This window comes from Mirounga angustirostris, unplaced genomic scaffold (assembly GCF_029215605.1).
Source record: "Mirounga angustirostris isolate CCGP_5_RB_7025 unplaced genomic scaffold, mMirAng1.0.hap1 SCAF_13, whole genome shotgun sequence".
Classification (NCBI taxonomy): Eukaryota; Metazoa; Chordata; class Mammalia; order Carnivora; family Phocidae; genus Mirounga; species Mirounga angustirostris.
Genome location: NW_026991721.1, coordinates 108242585 through 108256557, shown reverse-complemented (window position 1 = coordinate 108256557; position 13973 = coordinate 108242585). Strand labels below are relative to the sequence as shown.

General features: G+C 40.1%; 1 protein-coding gene across 7 annotated transcripts in view; it reads left to right on the top strand.

Annotated features, from left to right (window-relative positions):
* The window catches only part of YAP1 (Yes1 associated transcriptional regulator), a 126153-nt gene that overhangs the window by 96750 nt on the left and 15430 nt on the right, over positions 1-13973 (top strand). For 3 of the 7 annotated variants that reach the window (XM_064577532.1, XM_064577527.1, XM_064577526.1), the window contains 3 exons: positions 7038-7147; positions 8254-8335; positions 12873-12989. The gene's annotated coding sequence lies outside the window, so the exon portion shown is untranslated. Of the gene's footprint in view, positions 1-7037; positions 7148-8253; positions 8336-10498; positions 11587-12872; positions 12990-13459; positions 13590-13973 lie in introns of all 7 variants that reach the window. The other 4 variants (XM_064577530.1, XM_064577529.1, XM_064577528.1 and 1 more) reach the window with 4 other exon arrangements.

Here is a 13973-nt window from a genome sequence, read left to right as displayed (position 1 = left end):
AATCCATGAGCATGGAACGTATCTTCCTCAATTTCTTTCATGAGTATTCTGTAGTTTTCTGAGTACAGATTCTTTGCCTCTTTGGTTAGATTTATTCCTAGGTATCTTACGGTTTTGGGTGCAGTTGTAAATGGGATTGACTCCTTAATTTCTCTTTCTTCTGTCTTGTTGTTGGTGTATAGAAATGCAACTGATTTCTGGGCATTGATTTTATATCCTGCCACTTTACTGAATTTCTGTATGAGTTGTAGCAGTTTTTGGGTGGAGTCTTTTGGGTTTTCCACATAAAGTATCATATCATCTGCAAAGAGTGAGGGTTTGACTTCTTTGCCGATTCGGATGCCTTTGATTTCTTTTTGTTGTCTGATTGCTGTGGCTAGGACTTCTAATGCTATGTTGAATAGCAGTGGTGATAGTGGACGTCCCTGTCATGTTCCTGACCTTAGGGGGAGAGCTCTTAGTTTTACCCCATTGAGAGTGATATTTGCTGTGGGTTTTTCATAGATGGCTTTTATGATATTGAGGTATGTATCCTCTATCCCTGTACTCTGAAGAGTTTTACTCAAGAAAGGATGCTGTACTTCATCAAATGCTTTTTCTGCATCTTTTGAGAGTTAACTTGAGAGATACATGGTTCTTGTTCTTTCTTTTATTAATGTATTATATGACATTGATTGATTTGCGGATGTGGAACCTACCTTGCATCCCAGGAATAAATCCCACTTGGTTGTGGTGAATAATCCTTTTAATGTACTGTTGGATCCTGTTGGCTAGTATTTTGGTGAGAATTTTTGTGGGATGCCAGGACTTTTTAAAAGTAGGCATCTATTTATTGGGCTTACCAGAAGTTGAAGGCAAATAATAGATCTTAGCCAAATATTGAAGCTGAACTGAGCTCTTGGTTTTTTTTCTTGCTATATATTACATAATGTATTCAAATATGACTATATATTACATAATGATCCCCATAAATCTAGTTCAGTCTGTCACCATACAAAGTCATTGCAGTATTATTGACAATATTCTCTGAGCTGTACAATACACATCCAGGAGTTACTTATTTTATAATTCTGAGAGTATACCTCTTAAACGTCTTTACCACTGTTGCCTGTCCTGCATAACCTTCCTGCTGTGGTTAACCAAGCAGTTTCTTTCCTATATCTGTAAGTCTGTTTCTGTTTTGTTTTATTTGTCTTCCTCTGTCTGATTTGTTTTACTTACCATAATACCTTCTGTGTCCACCATTGTTTTTGCAAATGGCAAGATTTTATTCTTTTGTATTGGCTGAGTCATATGTCGTTGTACACACACCAGATCTTCTTTATCCATTCATCTTTTGAAGGACACTTAGGCTGCTTCAGTGTCTTGGCTACTATAAATAGTGCAGCAATGAACATAAGGGTGAATCTGTCTCTTCAAATTGGTGTTTTCATTTTCTTTGAGTAAATATCCAGAGATGGAATTGCTGGATCTTATCTGTATTTCTATTTTTAATTTTTTGAAGAACCTCCGTCCTATTTTCCATAGTGGTTGTACCAGTTTGCATTCCCACCAACAGTGCATGGGGGTTTCATATTCTCCACATTCTTGCTTGTACTTCTTACTTTTTGTCTTCTTGATATTAGCCATTCTGACAGGTGTGAGGTGATATCTCATCATGGTTTTGATTTTCAAAACCAAATTAGTGATTAGTGATGCCGAGCATTTTTTCAGGTGTGTGTTGACCATCTGTATGTCTGATTTGGGAAAAAATGTCTATTTAAGTCCTCTGCCCATTTTTTAATCTCTTCTTTTGTATTAAGTTATATAAGTTTTTTATGTATTTTGAAGATTAACCCTTTATCAGATGTGTACTTTGCACAGATTTCCCTTTCAGTAGGCTGCCTTTTCATTTTGTCGATGGTTTCCTTCACTGTGCTTAGCTTTTTAATTTGATATAATTCCATTTCTTTATTTTAGCTTTTGTTGACCTTGCCTGAAGAGACTGGTCCAAAAACACATTGCTAAGAGCTTCCTGCCTGTTTTCTTCTAGGAGTTTTGTGGTTTTAGATCTTACATTCAAATCTGAATCCATTATGAATTTATTTTCACATATGATGTTAGGAGGTGGTCCAGTTTCATTCTTTTGCAGGTAGCTGCCCAGTTTTCCCAGCACTGCTTCTTAAGGAGATCTTTTCCCCATTGTGTATTCTTGTCTCCTTCATCCATTAATTGACTATGGAAGCATGTGTTTATTTCTGGGCTCTTTATTTATATTTGTGTACCAAATGTGTACCGTACTGTTTTGATTACTACAGCTTTGTATTATATCTTGAGGTGTGGTATTGTGATACTTCCAGCTCTGTTCTTTTTTCTCAAGATTGCTTTAGCTATTTAGGGTCTTTGGTGGTTCTCTACGAATTCTAGAATTATTTGTTCTAGTTCTGTGAAAAAATACTGTCATATTTTGATAGGGATTGCATTGAATCTGTACATGACTTTGGGTAGTATGAACATTTGTAACAATATCCTTCTAATCCATGAGCATGGTGTATCTTTCATTTATTTGTGTTATCACTAGTTTCTCTCATCATGTCTTACAGTTTTCAGAGTACAGGTCTTTTACTTTCTTGGTTAAATTTATTCCTAGGTATTTTATTCTTTTATATATGACTGTAAGTGGGATTAATTTCTCTTACAATTTATTATTAACTATAAAAATGCAACAAATTTCTGGGTGTTAGTTTTGTATCCTGTGACTTTACTTAACTCATTTATAGTTCTAACAGGTTTTGGGTGGCGTCTTTAGGGTTTTTATATAAATCATGTTGTCTGTAAATAGTGACAGTTTCATGTCTTCTGTTCCAATTTGGATACCTTTTATTTCTTTTTCATGCCTAATGGCTGTGGCTAGGACTTCTAGTACTGTGTTGCATAGAAGTGGCAAGAGTGGACTTCCTTGTTTTGTTTCTGATCTTAGAGGAAAAGCTTTCAGCTTTTCACCATTGAGTATGATATTAGCTGTGGGTCTGCCATATATGACCTTTATTTTGTTGATAATGTCTTCCTCCCCTCTTTATCCAGTTGCCCTTTAAACCACTGTTTTCTTGCTGTATCCCAGGGTGGGCAAGTCTGAGAAAGGCCCCTCAGTGATATTCCCTCCCTACTGCAGGTCTTCACATTGGGAATGATGTTCCTGTCATTACCTTTTCTCCCAACTCTTCTTCCCTTTTCTGTATGGTCTCTTTATAGTTTATTTGTTGTGCAGAGCCTTTCAGTCAGTTTCCAGCTCTTCTTCAGGAGGAATTATTCTATAGGTACATGCAGGTTTCGTATGTCCACGGGAGGAGATAAATTCAGGATCTTATGCCACCATCTTAGACTGTCTCCATTTAATACTTTTTATCACAGTTATTTGTGCATGTTTTATCTCCTCTAACAAGATAATAAGCTCTTACTTTCTGTAAATGCTCCTAAGTGAGTGAATGTCTGTCATTTGAATTCATAAATTCTGCTTCATCACTAGCATATTGTTTGATAAAATATTGCAGATTTTAAACCATCCTGTATTGCCTGGGAAAAATCTTTTTTTTTTTATTTTTAAGAGAGGAAGGGGGAGAGAGAGAGGGTTGGGGGAAGTGCAGAGGGAGGGAGAGAATCTTAATCAGTCTCCATGCCCAGCACAGAGCCCAATGTGGGGCTCAATCTCACAACCCTGAGATGACCTGAGCTGAAATCAAGAGTCAGATGCTTAACTGACCGAGCCACTAGGTGCCCCAGAAAAATCGTTTTATTTGTATTCTAATAAGGGAACTATACTAGATGATCTCTATGGTTCATTCAGTTCAGAAGTTTTACTTCTGTAATTCTAAGTGTGTGTGCACGCGTACGCACACACATGAAATGTTCAAAAATTTGCGCAACCCTTTCTTTGCTTAACTCCCTGATTACATTTATTATACATCATTTGAAGAATTAGAGGTATACAGTGTCATAATCATCGGAGAGGCATGTAGGTGTTATGTTCAGTCTCCAACCTAATCCTTTAAAAAGAAAGTGGCCGATAGCCAGGAGTAAAGAAAAACACTTACTGAGAAATATTTTTAACTAATATGCGTACAACTTTGCTGGAAGCCCAATCCATATATGCATATTGCTGATCATTAGAAACTGTGCTACTTAAGTCTTTATTTCCATTCTTAAAAATGAGTTTAAATGTTTTTAAAATAACCTTTACTGTTTTGGAACAGTTTTAGGTTCACAACAAAATTGAGGTGAAGGTACAGACATTTCCCATACACCCCTGCTCCCACACATGCATCACCTTCCTCATCATCAACATCACTCACCAGAACGATACTTTTGTTTTTGTTTGTTTTTTTTTAAACCAAGGATGAACCTATATTGACCAGTCATAATCACTCAGTGTCCGCAGTTGACCTTCAGATTTGCTCTTGATATTTTATAGTCTGTGGGTTTGGACAAATATATAACGATACATACTCATCATTACATCATCGTACAGAGAAGTTTCACTGCCCTCAAAATCCTCTGTGCTCCGCCTCTTCACCCCCCTCTCCCCCACCCTGGCAAACCACTGGTCTTCCTCCTGTCTCCATAGTCTCGCCTTTTATATTATTGGGATCCTGTAGTAATGTAGCCATTTCTCATGGCTTCTTTAACTTAGTAGTGTGCATTTAAGGTTCTTCCATGTCTCTTCATGGCTTGATAGTTCATTGCTTCATTGTATTCATCCATCACCTACTGGAGGAAATCTTGTTTGCTTCCCAGTTTTGACTGTTATGAATAAACTGCTGTAAACAGGTTGAAATGTAATTTGTAAAAAATGTGCTTCACTGTGTTTACTGTGAAGTTTGCTGTTCAAAGACAATATACATATTAAAAGAATCTTTGTTAAACTTCATCTTATCAAATATGCCTTTGTTTTAGTCTGCCTTTAAGCTTAACAGACAAAAAGATGATTCCCCCCCATGGACTAATAAAAACATTTGTATTATACAAGCTTTTCCCTTTTTACTAATTTTATTAATTCAGACTTTAAGTAAAAATCTGATTATCAGCCACACTTTAATTTTTAATTAATTTGAACATATGCATATCTGTTACTGGCAACAACTCTTTTGAAATTTTTGAATTAAAATTTAATTTTAAGAAATTAATGATAGTATTAATTTGAAATTAGTATGCATTAAATATTACTTAAAATAAAAGATCATGCAAGCATAATTTGTTAGCTATGTTTAGCTAATGAAAATAGAAGGCAGATAATAAAAATATTTCATAGGGAGTAAACAATGAATAATTTAAACGTCCTTTATTGAAAATAGGTACTGTATGACGTGTTACTCTTTTAAAGGATAACATCCAAGAAGAAATCATCATAGTTTGTTAAAGAGCTCTCTTTTAAGTTGTTTCTGATTTTTATTTATTTTATTTATTTATTTATTTTTTAAAGATTTATTTATTTATTTGAGAGAGCGAGAATGAGAGAGAGTACATGAGGGGGGAGGGTCAGAGGGAGAAGCAGGCTCCCCGCCGAGCAGGGAACCCGATGCGGGACTCGATCCCGGGACCCTGGGATCATGACCTGAGCCGAAGGCAGTCGCCCATCCGAGCCACCCAGGTGCCCAGTTGTTTCTGATTTTTAAATACACATATTATCAAGTGGTATTAGGGGCGCAGGAACATTTTTGCTGCAGGGTAGGAGGACTAGTCAAAGGCCTTAGGACATTAATGCAAACACAGTAGCTTTGGAGTTTCTCCTCTTGTGCACCTGGCTGACAGATGTAAATGCTTGGGCAGATAGCGGGGTGTTTCAGCACATGAAGCATCGCTCTTCTGTACAGTAATAAACACAGTGTTCGCTAGCCTTCACAAATCATACAAAGTGAATGACGGAGTAGATGACGGTTGTGCAGGTTTGCACCAGCGGGGCTGACAGACTGACGCAGCAATCACCAGTAAGTTACCTTTCCCTTAAGGCACTTTAGCACCTGCCCAGAGTATTGCACAAAAACAGATCAGGTGGGGCTGCTTCAGTCTATTTCCTGTGCCTCTACGTCCTCACCTGTGAAAGGGGTAGGACACTCACTTTCGGGGGTGGGGGGAAGTGCGGGCTTGGCTGATATGCGGGAAGCACGCACGTAATAAGTGTCGTACAAGACTTTGTGATTTTTATTGGTTCCAAATGACAATTTCTTATTAAACTCATAAAACATGCTTGATGATGATGATGTATATTTCTCCAGTGGAACGTAAGTGGGTTCATAAAATGCCAGATGAGAAGAAAAGACTGTTTGGGGCACCTGGGTGGCTCAGTCGTTGAGTGTCTGCCTTCGGCTCAGGTCATGATCCCGGGGTCTTGGGATCGAGCCCCACATCAGGCTCCCTGCTACGCGGGAAGCCTGCTTCTCCCTCTCCCACTCCCCCTGCTTGTGTTCCTTCTCTCACTGTGTCTCTCTCTGTCAAATAAATAAATCTTTTTTTAAAAAATAAAAGACTGTTCAAAAACACCTTTTAACAAAGAATCCTTTCTTCTTGGACATTACCCTCCACTGTACTACTTGATTCAGAAAGATGGCAAATTTGCAGTCAGGTCTGGAACTGGACCCAGTTCAGTTCTCATGACCAGGACTTGGGGGCCCTGAGGATTCTGCGTTTGGGCCGCATTCTCAGTTCATCTTCTGAGCACACTTGGAGCAGTAGCTCATCATGAGAAGTGCCAGCCCCCGTGGAAATGCTATATGTTAGATTAATTGTCATATTTTATTTAGACTTTTTATTTGGAGTAGATTTTTACCAGCAAAAGGTTGTGCAAGGAAGCTTATTTTTATGATGGATGGATGTTATGTCAAAAAAAAAAATAATAGACCTCACACGATGTAAAGTAGAAATCTTTTTTTTTCCAGACACTATTTCAGAGCAATTAGAAATTGCTCTCATTGAACATGATTTTTACATAAGAGTTCTTTAAAAGATTTGTCTTTCAAGCTTACAAAGTTTTTAAATGGGTGTGTGTCTTATTTTTTCCACTCTAGAGCTGGGTAGAGAGAGCTGAGAAGCAGGCTCTTCTCTCTGATACACTTGACCTGTCAGAACTCTTCCACCCAGACACGTTTCTCAACGCCCTTCGCCAGGAAACGGCAAGGTGAGCAAGGTGAACTCTTGACGGGTTTGTCCATCTGCTTCCTGCACTTTGGATCACATTCCCTTCGTTGTCAAGAAAGAAACTTATTGTTGGCATTTCTTAACACAGTGAACTTTCAGTTTAAAAAGCATTGCTTATAATTATGATGTTTTTATTAGAATTGAAAAAGGTGAAATTTACTTTTTAAAACGTGATGATTGATCTGGATATGCCGTGTCTGACAGTGTGAGTGGAGGTGGGATGGAGCTATGTGTAGTTAAAGGAGGCAATGTGAAATAAAAGTAAGCATGAAATTTCTCAGTCACACCAACCACATCGAGTCACCCCATGGCGACCACTTGGTACTGCACAAAAGCATTTTTATTTTTGCAGACACTTCTGTTGGACATGCTGACCAGGCTTCCTGGTGGGGAGCAGGATTTGATAGTTATGATCAAGCTCTTTTTTTTATAACACACTTGGATAATTGTATCATGTAGACTGTTTTTTTGTTTTTTTTTTTTTTTTAAGATTTTATTTATTTATTTGACAGAGACACAGTGAGAGAGGGAACACAAGCAGGGGGAGTGGGAGAAGCAGGCTTCCCGTGGAGCAGGGAGCCCAGTGCAGGGCTCCATCCCAGGATGCTGGGATCATGACCTGAGCCAAAGGCAGATGCTTAACGACTGAGTCACCCAGGCGCCCCAGACTGGTTTTTTAAATAAATCAGAATGTAATAAAAGATACTTGGAAAAAGAAACTGAACCAAGTTTAGTTTTGTGTTGATTTAGGGGGTTCAATGTGTAGTGCCTGAGGATTGTTTTATAAGTATCAGTGTTTCAGTTCAACTAATAAGTGTGCATTTATGGTACACTTATCATGTGATGGTCCGATCGGAGACCTTGAAAATGAAACCTCAAGGCCATGCATGCTTAAGGAACAGGAGATTGCATAACCAGTTAACTTTACAGATTTGGTGTGAGATCTAAGATACTGTGCATTGTTTAAGAAATCTGCTTTACTTGCACATTGTAAATATTTCAATTGTAAACAAATAGGAATATGTCTGCCGTTACTGTCTGTATTTTAATTCCTGAGGATTCCTTCTTTTTGCTTTACTGTTACAGGGCGATGGGCTGTTCTGTGGATAGCCTTAAGTTTGTAGCCTCGTGGAAAGGTCGGCTGCAAGAAGCAAAGCTGCAGATTAAGGTAGTATAGTAATTTTTGATGCTTATCTAAGTCTAAAAATAATAATATTACCAACTCTGATAAAGACTCTGAAACCCCAATCTCAGAGTCGCTTATCTTTTTAGTATAAGATCAGCAGAAATAGATTGTATTTCCAATGTGAAAAGTCAAAGTGAAGATTTAGGATGAAGCAACTTGGACAAAACAAAATCCTTTCTAATGCAAAAATAAGAATGTTAGGGACACAACATATTTAAAAATGTAACTTTTGGTAAAAAAAAAATGATACAAATCTTGAAGTTCATTTAGGTTTCCTGCTCTAAAACTCAATTCAGTAAATATTAACTATACAATAAAGCATGTATGGTTTATGAAAAATAGACCAAGTCTTGTCCTCAGGGAGTTTACAGTTTGTGTGTTGTAACAGTTTGGTGTTAAACTCAAGCCGTCTGCATTGGTTTTTTTTTTTAAAGATTTTATTTATTTGACAGAGAGATAGCAAAAGAGGGAACACAAGCAGGGGGAGTGGGAGAGGGAGAGGCAGGCTCCCTGCTGAGCAGGGAGCCCGACATGAGGCTTGATCCCAGCACCCCGGGATCATGACCTGAGCTGAAGGCAGATGCTTACCTGACTGAGCCCCCAGGTGCCCTGAAGCCGTATGTGTTTAAAAAGAAAAAGAGTCAAGCCATCTTTTGCAGCATAGATTTTCTCTGGTAGCTTTCCTACTAAAAATCCATTACTTTTATAATAATAAATAACGGTAGGTAATCATGTGCCTGTTAATAAGAAAACCAGGTCACAGTCTGCTGTGGACACCTGTCCCCAGTGATGCCAGCCTTCCTGCGCAGCCCAGCGCGTTCCAGCCATTCTTGTTTCCCATTTGCACATGGGGACCGCCCTCCGCCTTCTGCCTGCTGTGACCCAGCACAGTATGGTACTGGGCTACTCTGCCTGGCCCGTGGTTGGTCTGAGGAGAGGGCAGTGCTCCCCATCTTAAATCCCCACCATCTCTTCCAGGGCATCACATGCAATTCAGTCTTTACATAAATGTGAGACTACAGTTCTTCAACTTACGTAACCGTGGGCAACTGGCTTTTCAGAAGTTCTGTGTACATAGTTGTAGTTCCCAGTTTAACAATCTTCATTTCACTACTGCTTTATGACTTACTACATAGTTTATTTATTATGTTTATTTGTTGTCTGTCTTAATCCACTGGAGTGTAAGTCCCATGAGAGTAGTCATTTTTTTCATGGTTTCATTGTATCCCAAATACATCAAACGATAATTACATAGTGGGTGCTCACTCAAGCGCTTGTTGGGTTGTTGAGTTTGGGCCTACAACAGGAGAGGCACCGTGGTAGGCTTGTCACGTCAGTAATGGTGTTCTCGTATGCCAGAAATATGTTCATTAACGACAAGCTGGATTTTTCTCTTTTGGCTCTCTATAGATAGCTATAAAATTCTCCCCTGAAGCTGAAGGAATCAGAAGGATTTTCTTTCATCCCATGGCATTTTATTTTAACCTGAGCCTCTAACCTGTAAGAACTACCTTCTCTGTCATACACTCTTGCCCAGCTGTTAAGGAAAGGAAGAGGACACATATCATCCAGGAGCCATGCCCTTGACCAGGTTGGGTGGTCTCTGGCAGCTGTGAGCCCCACAGATGGAATGTGACATCATTCTTCAGATCTACAGTGGTACAAACAGCAAGGGAAATGAGTTACATTCTGAGTCAAAGTGTGTTAATATTTCTGGAACTATGTTGCCTCTGTTCTTACAAAATGGGAATAAAATGATCAACAACCAGAAAACCCCAAGCTTCTATGTTACGTTTTGTAGATTGGGGAGAAAAGGCCAACAGTTAGTAAAACAATATTCTAATCTTAGTTCTCCAAAAAATAACCATGTGTCTTTAAGCAATTCATGGAGTAATCTGAGTCCTTGTTGTCTCCTTTATCAATGGATTTAAATAATAACTTTCCTCAGACATTTATTGTAAGGCTCTCTGAAAACATACATGTGCGGGAAGGTATGTATTTTTCATCATTTCTCTTTCAAGCTCTACTACCTTAGACTGAATTCAGCCGCTGACGTGTTCAAGCAAGGCTGTAGTTCCCAAAGCAATCAGTATCTCAGACCCTCCAGACCTACTGAAGAGAACGCGTGTGTATATTGATTTCCAGGTCCTGAACCGTGGCCCTCTACAGTGTCCTCCCTGCCATCACTCGTCTGTTTGTTCAGCAGCCCTTGTGAAGTGGGGTGCTGGGACATGCTTGCGTCAGGCTCCCGATGCGCTCGCCACTCAGGTCTCGCCAGGAGCTCCGGAGCCCCTCGCCGTCCCGTTTAGTGCGAGGCCACCACACACGGAAGGCAAAACGACAAGTCCTCTGCCTGGCCGAATCCGCTTGTTTCCTGCAGTGCCCGGGATGCTGAGAACGCGCGGTCCCCTAACATTCCGGCATGCTGCGCTTCCCGTGGGACCTGATGGAGTCCTGTGTCTTCCTTAGGCTTTTCTCTTGGGGATAACATTCTGCTCTGCTCCTCTTGGGCAGTCTCTGTGGCTGGGTGCTTAGCTCAGTGCTCGTATAAGTAGAAGTGAAGCCTGCTCGATTCTTGATTTTCACATTAGGAAATCCATTTGCCTGGAGACTCATTAGATCCTCCAAGCTGTGTTTCAGCAATAAAGGAAATGTTTTGGGCCTGTCTTCTTTCATTCCTTCCTTTAAAGAAGCTACAGTTGAAACAAGGGTAACCTTTGTTGAAACCATTCCAATCCCTGATATGTTACCGTTTTATTATATAGATGATAGGGTATTACTTTTTTACATTCTTACGTTGGACATTCTTATGTTGTAGTGTCACTCTCAGGAATGATGAGGTCTTTAAATTCCACCGATGGCCTTTAAATTTCATGATAGGATAGTCCTAGAGGGTGCCGAGAGAAAAGGAGAGATTTGGAAGGTGTCTCTTAGAAGTGGCAGGAGTGGGCAGTTTGATGGCCCAGGGGAGGCTGGGGGAGCCCAGATGTCTGTCAGGCTCTAGATGTGCCAACTACTGAAACAGGGCTCCAGGAAATACGGTTTCTCAGCACCCCTCCTTGTTAGAAGGGAACAACAATGCGTTTGTGTCTCAGTTCCCTCCTGTGGTACTTTCAGCAAGAACTGTGTTTACGAATTTCCAGGCGGACGACTTCAGCTTGAAACTTGATGAAATTTCTAGAAGAGGCCTTAAAATGTCTTACCTAGAGAGATTCTACCACTGAAATTAGCAGGTACTCTCTAAATTTTAACATTTTTTCAGGGCTACCATGCTTTATCAATTCTTAAAGTGGCCCGAATATCATCACGTCTGTGCTGTAGTAGAAAAAATATTGAACTTAGGTATTCAGTAATTCTGTTTTTATACCAGCTCTCTCACTGACAAGTTACCTGTCTTTTCTATGGTACAGCAATCTTACTGTAAAATTAGCTATTCAAAATTGTCAAGGCATACTCTACTATTACCTCCTCAGACCTACAGCACTCCCTAAAACCCATTCTCAGCTAAATTCTAGTGAGTCTTCCAACATAAAGTGTTCTCTTGACTAAATTCTATAGCACTTTCATTTAGCATTTGATAAAACCTAAAGGTACTAGGTAATATTTATAAGATTGTTCTGTATTGGGGCGCTGGATGGCTCGGGCAGTTAAGTGTCTGACTCTTGGTTTCGGCTCAGGTCATGATCTTCGGGGTCCTGGGGTTGAGCCCCACATCGGGCTCCACACTCAACGAGGAATCTGCTTGAGATTCTCCCGTTGCCCCTTCCCTGCTCGGGTGCTCTCTCTCTAAAATAAGTAAAACCTTTAAAAAGAAGAGATTGTTCTGTATTTTCTATCAAGTCCACATTAAGAGACTGTACATGTGGCTCTGAATACAAAGTACTGACTTGACCTTTGTTGACTTTAAATAAACTCAGGGTAGATCAGCAGTGCAGAAACTAAAAGAGTGAACGCTTTTAAGGAAGAAATATGAAACTAATATTATCAAAATAGTTATATTTTTATTTTCATAATTCCCTAAATGTACACTGTTAATCTAGAGAAAGAGATTAACTCTTTATTATTCTTTCAGCTCTGCACGGCATGTCATAGATGTTTTGCATTCAACTTTCTGAGCTTTGTTCTTTTCTTTAGAAAATGATGTCGGAACCCCAAGCAGGGAGCACACAGTCTTCTTTAATTATGCTTTTCTTTCACCCTGTTGGAGAAAGACTTAACTTTGGGGCATTTTCCATTATATTTCTATTAATCTAATACCAACATACCTGCAGTTGTAACTAAATACATTGTAAGCATTTCTTTCCAAACTGTCTGCTAAATAAATAGATCCAGACATAAGGAAGTCCTGTGAACACTGGCCCAGGTCTTCACCTTCTTTATTCTCAGGTTAAATACCATCTTTGTTTTCAGAATACTTTGCGTACCTAGTCTGTTGCCTTGCATCGTATGCTAACACACAGTAACTCCTGACGTTTCGGACTGGATGTGGATTTCACAGGTTTGCTTGTTTCCATGACAGATGGGTGGCTTGTTACTGGAAGGCTGCAGTTTTGATGGAAGCCGGCTCTCGGAAAATCACCACGATTCTCCCAGTGTGTCGCCCGTTCTCCCTTGCTGTGTGGGCTGGATTCCCCAGGTAATGCAGTGCCGCCTTTGGGATAAGATAGTCTTGGGCCTCGGCATTTTGTTTACTTTCTAATCTCACCTGCATTTGAACAAATTTAGAGTCAAAATATTGTGTCCTTTATGATTTTTAAAATGCATGGGGCGGGCGCCTGGGTGGCTCAGATGGTTGAGCGTCTGCCTTCGGCTCAGGTCAGGATCCCAGGATCCTGGGATCGAGTCCCGCATCGGGCTCCCTGCTAGGCGGGGAGCCTGCTTCTCCCTCTGCCTCTGCCTCTGCCTCTCTCTCTCTCTCACTCTCATGAATAAAAAAAAATATTAATTAAAAAATAAAATAAAATGTATGGGGCATTTTAAAATATTTTGTTATGGGAAGAATAGCATTATAGTTTTTAATTTCTGAGTAATGTATATCCTGCTAAGAAAAAAAAGCCTTTAATGATAATACAGATTATTGTGTAGTATGTTCCTTTATTTTGCTAGTTAGCCATGCAGACATGGGCCGAGTCGACGGGTTAATGCACCTCTGATTTCTGCCAGACTGTGTCACTGCACTGGGAAGAGGCAGATGAAGAAGGGATGCGTGTGCTGACACAGTGTCCATGAGTCTCAGGTGAACACCACAGCGGTGCTGTGCTCACCACGAGCGGAGCCACCGTCTGTTCCCACACAGCACCGTCGCGGTACCGTTGACCGTATTCCCTGGGCTGTGCCTCCCACTCCCCTCACCCACTTGGCCCACCCCGGCCCCCTCCCCTCTGGCCACCCCCAGATTGTTTTCTGTACTTAGGGGTCTGCTTTCTACTGTACATGTATGCACCCATATCAGGGGCTGCGTCCTCTTGGCTGTTGTAAAGAAGGCCGCAGTAAACAAGGGGATGCATGTGTCTTTTCAAATTAGTGTTTTTATTTTTCTTGGGTAAATACGCAGTAGTGGAACTAGGAAATAGTTAGGGTAGTTCTTGTTACTGTTTTCCACAGCAGCTGCACCCATTTG